A 10,147-nucleotide genomic window follows, 5' to 3' on the forward strand; every position below is an offset into this window, starting at 1 on the left:
TCTGTCCGTCACTTTAGCCTGTGTGGACGAAACAAACTAATCTGGTATGAAACTTTAAGCACATGCATTAAACTCCAATTTCCCAAACAGCCACTAAACTCTTTCAGTGCTGGAACCGAATTTTGAAGGCCTTTGCAAACAGTTTGGATCCAGATCCAAACTGTTTGCTATTCTGATAGTATTCTTTGAAAAAAAAATCAAAGAAAATGCTTATTTTAGAAATTCAGCAGACAACATTTTATCAGACAACAAATTTCCCAGCATGTAAATGGTTAATGCTGAACTATTCTTCCAGAGGACAGATTGTAAAGAGATCTCATCACAGACTGAGGAAAGAACAATGTTTACATATTAAAACCCAACACACAATTTTGTTTATATATATGATTAAAAAATGCCCCCCAAAAAAAGATTTAAACAAGAGCTGTCACCATAGGATGACATATGCCCCCTATAAACGCTTGATAAAAGTTATGAGCTTTTTTCGAAACCCAAACGCAGATTTCGAAACCTAAATGCGGACCCTAAGTTCAAGGTCAAGGTCACAGGGGTCAAAATTTGAGTGCGTATGGAAAAGCCTTGTCCATATACACATGCATGCCAAATATGATATTGCTATCTGAAGCGACATAGAAGTTATGACCATTTTCTGAACCTAAACGCAAAGTGTGACTGACAGACGGATTGAGTATAGTGTAACAAGTATGTTTTATTTTGATTTCTTGGTGGGTAATTCTGCACCATTATCACACTATAACATTGGTGTAAACAGTATTATATTTAAACAAATCAAGATTACAATAATTACCTCTAATTAAAATATGCTTAGGCTATTTATGTAATCTGATATACTAATTATAGGCAACCACTACCATAAGACGCTATAATTGATGTTTGTTGTTTAACATAATAAACGTAGTTATAATTAACTGTATTACATGTTTTTGAAATGAATATGTCATTGAGAAACACACATTACAACTTCTGTATTGAACAGTTTAAGAGCATTTATTACTGCTAACCATAAAATAATTACTTAAGTGTGACATTTACAAAAAAAAATTATTGCACACAATATTTAATACATTTCTGTTACATTCAATGCATTAAAGCCCCATACACACTCAAAGTCACTGAATGTTTGCATTTGTAAAATATTTTGTAAATAGAGTTAACCCATAAAAATTAAGTGTCCCTTAATTATAGCAATATTCAAATTTCTCTTGCATGTTTGGTTTCAGACGGAAGTTCTTAGTGATAACTGTTCAATATATTTTGTCATATTTTCTCCTTTCACCAAATTATTTAAGCCATTCCAGCAATATTAAAGTAAATAATTGTAAGGTTTAAAAAATACTATTTTCAACTATGCATTTATACATACATGAATGCTGGCTCTTTCAACCTCGTTAAAACCATTAACGGATCATTCTGTTTTGGTAGTGTCATAGTTAATGAATCACATAGTTAGAGTTTAACAGCAATATATTTTTCATTGCTATAAATAGTATTCTCCATAATATATTTAAAAGAAAGTATAAATTTAAACAAGCTGAATGAGATTCAGAACAAAGTATTGCCGGTGTAACAGGCCATTTTTCCCCCCTGGCCAATTTTTCCCCGGGGAAAAAGTTGCCTAGGCCAATTCTTCCCCCCTACCCCTAGTCAAATTCTTCACCCCCCTGAATTTTTATTTAATATATCTTTCTGTCTACAAATTTTCGGCCAGTTTTTCCCCCCTGGCCAGTTTTCCCCCCCTACCTTGTAAAAGTAGTTTTAACAATAGAATTTGATTGAGAGTTGCAAAAACTGCCTACATACTCCTATCTTTTATTTTACAAATATGTACTTATCTTTTACATTTATTCTTCACTTTTCGGCCAGTATTTCCCCCCATTAGGAGGAGGTTGGGGGGGAAGGGATTCTGGGTAGGGGCGTGGGGTATTGTTTGGGTGGAATCCATTGTGGTATTCAGGTGTTGTTTTGTCAAAGTAATAATAAAATGTGATCATAAATAAAGAAGTTATTGCAATTTAAGCAAAATGTTCAATTATCCAAGTGTAAAAGGGGCCATAATTATGTCAAAGTGCTTGATACAGTGGTCTGCTCTTGTTTATAGGTTGGGGTCATGATGGTTAACAAGTATGCAAAATATGAAAGCAATACGTCAAGGGACATTGAAAATAGTTGGGGTAGTACGCAAACTTTAACATTTGCTGCATATTGTAAGTGGAAAAGGGGCCATAATTGTATCAAAATGCTTGATAGAGTTGTCTGCTCTTGTTTAAAGATTGGGGTCACATTGGTAAACAAGTATGCAAAATATGAAAGCAATATGTCAAGGGACAAAGAAAATATTTGGGGTAGTACGAAAACTTAAACATTTGCATGCTAATGCAGACGCTAACGCTGAAGCGGGGGTGAGTAGGATAGCTCCACTATATATATTTTATATATAATAGTCGAGCTAAAAATGAAACCAGACCTGTTACGTCATATTTTCATGTGCATTTTAAGTTAAAGACAGTTTTTCAAAAAGGTTTCTAAAATTAGAGTTTCCTCGAATAGACTTTCTAAGCATGACATTTTAGCAGTTGTTTCCACAAATGTCAGGCGAACTTCAATTTGTACCATTAGATACAAGCAAGAGTGGCCAAGGGGAGAAAAATGACTGAGAATGCATATTGCATTAAGATATCTTAATTAGTGAAGGGGAGAAAAAATGGCCAAGTTTGTTTTGTACCGTCTGCTACAAAGTAGCTGCAACACATGGGGATCAATTCTCTGTCTTCCTGTCTGTCTGTCTGTCTGTCTGTCTGTCTGTCTGTCTGTCTGTCTGTCTGTCTGTCTGTCTGTCTGTCTGTCTGTCTGTCTGTCTGTCTGTCTGTCTGTCTGTCTGTCTGTCTGTCTGTCTGTCTGTCTGTCTGTCTGTCTGTCTGTCTGTCTGTCTGTCTGTCTGTCTGTCTGTCTGTCTGTCTGTCTGTCTGTCTGTCTGTCTGTCTGTCTGTCTGTCTGTCTGTCTGTCTGTCAGTCATGACCGCCACACCTATGTCCGCAGCATATTTTTAAAAGTACTAAAGATATTCTAACCCGATTTGACATTCGACCTTGATTGCTATTTTATTAAGTTGATACTTGTATTATTCTATCAAGCACATTTGTATGGAGGGGGCGAATTGCTCAAGGGGAGAAAAATGGCTGACAGTCGAGATCATGTTAAAATCAATAATGAAGGTGAAGGTAAAATTGGGTGAGGGGGAAAAAGCGGCAGAGAGTCATGTTGCAATTAATAATAGAGTGGGGGGGGGGGGGGGGGGGGGGAAATTAGCCAAAGGGAGATAAAATGGAAAAGAGTCATTTTGCAATAAATTCTTAATAAGAGAGGGGGGGAAGATTGCCCGAGGGGAGAAAAAAATGGCCAAGAGTCATGTTGCAATTAATTCTTTAAGAAGGGGAGGGAACTTTGGCCAAGGGGGTGAAAGATTGGCCTAGGCCAATTTTTCCCCAGGGAAAAACTGGCCGGGGAAAAAATGGACCGCTACACCGGTTATTATTGACCATATCAGCAGAGCTTCATTCCCACTTTTTAATCACTTTTGTCAAAATATCACACTATACAAGCAGTTTAAGTGTTTTTTCACAACGCCCGACACTAATTACATTTTTTCCCAATTGACTGTTTAATCAATACACAGTACAAAAACTGTTTCAATCATTTCTTATCTTAATTTAGATTAATTCAATAAATGTAAAATCAAAATTATTTGCAATATAACTTTGTTAAAATAAGCCACACAAAACTTATAAACAAAATTAAAAGATCTCATAATATTCCCTGAACAACAAAGTTTTTATGCAAAAATCAAAACGTTCACCCATTCCATGCCGATGACATGGGGTTGTACATGTGCAGCACAATTTTAATGTGTTTTTTATCAAGACAAAATATCAACACAAAATGCAAGAGTCTATTGATATGAAGCTAGAATTTTTTAATGTCGCATTAACATTAAAATTTGAAAGTGTGTTTTCGACGTTTAGGATTACACATTTAATAATGCTCATTTGAGAATTCAATAAAACAAGAGCACCGCATAACGGATGCCACGCTCGGCTGCGAAAGCTTGTCAGATTTTTTTTTTTAAGAGGTCACAGTGACCATGACCTTTGACCTATTCACTCAAAATGGCAGTGGCGTGTAGAACAAGGTGCATCTACATATGAAGTTTCAAAGTTGTAGGTGGAAGCACTTTGATTATAAAGGCAATAATAAGGTTTCTGTTAAAGTTTTATATAAGAGGTCACAGTGACCTTGACCTTTGACCTAGTGACCCAAAAATGGGTGTGGCATGTAAAACTCATCAAGGTGCAACTACATATGAAGTTTCAAAGTTGTAGGTGGAAGCACTTCGATTTTAGAGCCTATGTTAAATTTTGATATTAGAGATCACAGTGACCTTGACCTTTGACCTAGTGACCCAAAAATAGGTGTGGCGTGTAGAACTCATCAAGGTGCATCTACATATGAAGTTTCAAAGTTGTTGGTGGAAGCACTTTGATTTTAGAGCCAATGTTAAGGTTTTAGCACGACGCCTACGGCGGAAGAGCTGGCTATGACAATAACTCGGGTTTTCTCCGAAAACAGCCTCGCTAAAAACTACAGTGTGAGTAATAATTTCAATGAAAATTTGTTAAATAGCTTTACAACTCGAAAAATTGTTTTGACAATATTTTGACTAGGATTACACCTGGTTTCCATCATCATTCTCTTTAGTAACTGGCCACGATTTTATTGTGTAGGAGAACATCTTTGGGATAATGGGTATTTTGATCATTTCTATAGTGATTAGAGACTGTTGGGTAAAAGCTAGTTAACTATAGCAAAATTATCAAAGAAAAAAAACACACCATGATCGGAATAGTTTTTCCTATTACTTCAGGCACGAACTGCAACAGGGAACCGAAATACATAATTTCAGATTGTAATGCTTTTGTCAATATATATGTGCCAGCAGAATGATTAGTGGCAAATTTTTTGAATGTGCAAATTTGGGACATCCTGATCTTACGAAATGAATAAGTAAATAAATGGATTTTTTATCATTGAAAGATGATTTTGAAGGAGATTTCTTTGACACAAAACAAGATGTCTGAGTCTCATTTTCAGGAGTACCCGACTTCCATACTCTGGTTAGTGTTGAACACTGATACTAAAAGTGTTGTTAAACTATCAACGTTTACATTTAAGTGAGATCCCGGCATTAATTTACGGTTTCAATGGTAATTCCTACAAGTTTGCAGGCATTATGGTGAACATTTACACTCAGCACCATTTATAGACATGTCATTGACATTATGCATTTTGTAATAACCTAAATACACTTTATATTATTGATACCGTGAACCCTATTATGGTAACGCTTTAGAAGACCACTCGGCCATCCATGCTCATACAATGTGGCCAGTTTTGAACCCAGGAGCATCATTTTTTCCTATTTTCGTTGTACACGTCCAAAATCTCATGTCAACAACCAAATATTAAAGCTGTTTGCTTTGTGGTATCAGATTTTTAAAAAGTTATTATTCATATAATTGATAATTCATCAATTTACCCCAACACCCCATGCAGTGCAAATTTTGACCCTTTGATTTGAACAAAATAGGAACTGTAGACTAAAATATGAGGTTACCTGCCATATCCACATATATAACAGATAGACAAGGCAGTGAAATAATATTTTAATTATATATTATTATTACATCTGTTTAGTTATTTCCATAATTCAGGCTCCATTGTACAGAGCAAGGTCAACTCTTCTAAACAGCACAAGTGTTCACATTATTTAAGAATGCTGTGTTGAGTTAGTTTAATGTTATTTCAGTATATAGTTCTAAATATAATATAAATCCCTAAGAAATTTACACTTTTGAACCCATGGAAATGATTTGAATAATCTTTGTAGTAGACCATCTGATGTCACATAAAACTATAAAATCTGGTTCCATTGTAGATTCAAAGAAGATTTGTAAACTTTTCATTCTACATAAGACATTATAAACCATATGACCCTTGGGGCCTGGCAAGTTTTAACCTCCAAGATACATGATTTGAACAAACTAAGTGGAGGAACACCATACAATGTCCCACACCTAAACTCCTGACTATTACAATTTTGAAAAAGATTTCTCAATTCTTTAACATAAGTCTTTTTGAATCATTTATAATCATGTTAGAAACTGCTGTCGTAATTTCAAAAATAACTGTATAAAATTTTTTGGACGAGGACTTTGGGTTTAAGTTTTGAATTCAATTATTGAATAATTACAAGTAAAGTAAACATTTACATACCAAACATTACAATTAAAACAGTCTCAGTAAACATAATAAAAACTAAACATCAAACATTGGTTTTGTTATCAGAAAAGCAACAATTTATTCAAGGGGTTAACTCTATACCAATGACTTTATACTGGTCATTCAATGGTCTTTCAATCAGAATTAAAGGTTATCAAATTGCACCTTAAGATAAACCTTTGCAAAATATCAGAAAACCAATAACAACTTTTTATTCAAACAGGATTGCATATTTATTCTATCCTTTATTTAAACAAAATCAGGACATATGATATTGAAGGCTAATATGGTAGTATATTTCCCATAAAAAAGATCGATGTAATTATAATATTGGTTGCATAAACCATGCACATGTCTTTCTTTTTTTTTCAGTAAATGTATGAACATTTAACATTTATAAAAAATTGCAGTGTAAATGGGAAAATCCTTATTAAAGTACAGGAACCGTACTTACTATTAGGACTGCAGTGTTATAACATTCTTATTGAAGGAGCAATATTGTTTTTGTCATGTCTGATTTCAACTCCAAAAAGAGCTGTATATCAAACAAGCATTTTTGGCAGTACATATATATTGTTTTTACACTTCCATCAATACATCATTGTTAGCAAATAAATATTGCATAATACATGCAACTTTGGTTTTTTTTAAGATGTGCTTCACATTGGCTAGTATCACAAATAAATTATATAAAACATAGAAGGACTCTAGTCCAGGACCCAAACCATAATTCCTACAGCCACTCATGGTCATGGCTAGTAGAAATACAAATATGTGTGTTGTGGGCCAGTAGATGGTCTAAAACAATTAAGCGCACCACAAAGAGGGTGCCAACGCTCGACTGCGGGTGCAGTTTTGAATAAATGAAAGTTTGTCAGAATATTAGAGGTCACAATTTTTTAATTTAATTCATAGATGTTAACGGATTTGCACATGACACATAAATAAAACATTAATTAATTTGTAATCCAGTTAATTTGAAACATTTGGAAGGATAACGGTATAACATATGTCTTGTTTATTTCATAAAAAATACCGTAAAAAGTTGTGTATAAGGCGCACTTTTTTACCCCAAAATTTCATTTTAAAAACTTGATGCGCTTTATGCACAACTACAGCCAAGCAAGGACATTTTTTCCCTGTCAGTTACCCAGTAGCGGTAATTCGCATCATTCTGTTTTCTGGTGTTTTAACTGTAACTATGTTAATAATAGTGTTATATTGACGATCTGAATAAGATGGACAAACATTATAAATTTAACATAACATTTTCTATCTTTTTCAGGTACGTACAGAGCATTGAAATCAAATAAATTTGAAGAAGAAAATGAAAAATAAGGAAGCCATTTTTATTTAAATGTTATTGTTTTCCCACAATATTATACCCTACTGTACTAGGGTTACACAATTTATTTGGGGGCACTTGTCGATTTACAATAGTATGTCGGCAAGGAATTTCCCCGATATATTTATGATTATTTTTCTTGCTTTTCAAATGTGTTAATAAAATTGATGCTGTGTTTGTTTGCACGTTTTCATACGTCTTGTCAAGATTGAGGATGTGATTATCGAGCAATTTGCGTCACCTGTCAAGTTTTGTGTAGCTGGGCTATTATCGAAACATGCAAACCGGCAAACGGCTTCACACCTCCATTGTTTGTTTATCGCCGGTAATGTCGTAATGGTGTTGAGAAGTTTGAGTCGTTAAAGTCTCCTGTCAATTATAGACACTCGAAAAGAACGCATGATATCGGCATTGGAAATAAAACGCGCGGTTGTGAATTAGTCATGCACGAATAAGCACGTGTCAATACCAATCAATAATGTCAGTTTCTTAGTTATAACTAATCCATCCGTTATGTGTACTCCACGATAAAATCGTGGACAGTGACTTCGGAGACATATGATGAAAACCTTGATGGTATCCTCGTGGAAAGTGTGCATTTCATGCATAATTCATTTAAATCCAAACATTTATTATTACGCACAATATGAAAAAACACAAACTAGTTGTATTGTTATCGTCTTTAAAAAAATTAATAATTGAAGCAATAAAAGAACACGTAAGATCGGCAATGTAAATAAAACGATTTTCAGTTAGGCTGCGGTACGGAATTTTCCCCCCAATTTTTTTGCTTCAAAAACTTTTTTCCCCGATGTTTTAGCTTAAAAAAGTAGATGCGCGTTATACATAAATGCGCGTTATACACAACGTTTTACGGTAATTGTCTTTTAGTTATTGATCTTAAATTCCACAAATATGGCGTAATTTCAGGCTTCCTGAAAAGTCCCAAACAGTGCCTGTCAACCGGACAGGCTGATGGAAAAGTAAGCCTGTCCGGACAAAAATTCACCTGACCGATAGCGTGAGTTTATAACTGAAGAATTTAGTAAAGTTTTACTCATATTTATTGCAATGTGCAGCCTGTGTATAAATATTGGACAACTATAAGTAATTGATTTTGGAACATATAATATCAAATCGTTATGTGTTCTTATGCAAATGTAACACACTGTAATTTTAAAATATGGGATTCATTCAATATAATATGTAATTATGTAGTCAACTTGTACAAAATATACTCTTATATATTCTCCGTACAATATCAATCTTTTACAAAACTATCTGTTTTATATTATCAAAAATAAAATGATAATGACATTATGCTATATTACACTGATATAAGCACATTTCCGTGTTATTTCATGTGTTCCGACGATACATAAAGCAAAACAATGCTTATATATTATGATGACAACTTCAAATTTGACAATTTCGATCATTTGTATAAGCATTTTTTTCATGTGTAGTTTTTTGTTACAACCTTTGTAATTGGATAGATGGTTATATGTCGGAACAATTAAAATTGACATTTTCGAAAAAAACAACAACAAAGGGAGAGTACTCTTAAGAACTGGTATCGCGTTAGTGTTCTTAATGACAAAAAGGCTTAAAATTCACGAAAAGAGTGATTCCAATTGGGTGTAATCGTTCTTTTGGCTAGTATTAGACTTTTCGGTATTTAGTCATATTTTGTTTGGCCTGTCACAAGGACCAGCAATATTAGAAACTTCGCCGGACCGTAAAGAATTTTGCCGGACAAGACCGGCGGTCCGGCCTTTTCACGAATCCTGTAATTTAGAGGCATTATGTCTCCTAACTAAATACTCAACTAAACATACAAGAAGCTAATGAAATAGAATGAAAAAAATACTAACCAGGTTTCAGAAGAAGTTCCACTTGATTAAATAGCATTGTAACAATATCTGATAGATATTTCCTTTGGCTATTGCCGTATTGGTCCTTAATGCCCAGTAGTGGATTAAAGCAAGTACTTGATGAGTATTTCCAGATAGCAGCATTATTTAAATGTTTTAAAATTGGAATGACTTCTTGGTAGATGTTTTAATGACTTAATCACTTATTCATTTATTGATAATGCAAAAGAATTATTCCATATTTAAGAAATTAAGTTTTAACTATAAACTTACTAACTTGTTAAATAATTAGCATTTAATGATAAATTGTCAAACAAATATTGGTATGCTTTAAATGTAAAATAAAACTCAAGAAAGAAATCATTTAATACCATTAATAAGCTTCTTTGCTTAATTAAAATGTACATTCTGTCTGCCACTTTTTCCTTAAATCAACGAAAATCCATCTCCATGAAAACTTGTAAACTTCCGTGTTTGTAAAAAATAATATGGTTGTACGTTACGCATAACATCTTTGAAGGTAACAATACACCATGCAACAACAAAAATTTAACTCTCGAACCTAAGTTTTAA

General features: G+C 33.8%; 1 protein-coding gene across 7 annotated transcripts in view; it reads right to left on the bottom strand.

Annotated features, from left to right (window-relative positions):
* Positions 1-10,076, bottom strand: part of LOC127865659 (uncharacterized) — a 44,910-nt gene extending 34,834 nt beyond the window's left edge. For 4 of the 7 annotated variants that reach the window (XM_052405571.1, XM_052405570.1, XM_052405568.1 and 1 more), the window contains exon 1: positions 9,575-9,886. The gene's annotated coding sequence lies outside the window, so the exon portion shown is untranslated. Of the gene's footprint in view, positions 1-9,574; positions 9,887-9,945 lie in introns of those variants that run through there. The other 3 variants (XM_052405564.1, XM_052405565.1, XM_052405567.1) reach the window with 3 other exon arrangements.
* Positions 10,077-10,147: the final 71 nt, after the last annotated feature.

The sequence above is a fragment of the Dreissena polymorpha genome, chromosome 2, assembly GCF_020536995.1.
Source record: "Dreissena polymorpha isolate Duluth1 chromosome 2, UMN_Dpol_1.0, whole genome shotgun sequence".
Classification (NCBI taxonomy): Eukaryota; Metazoa; Mollusca; class Bivalvia; order Myida; family Dreissenidae; genus Dreissena; species Dreissena polymorpha.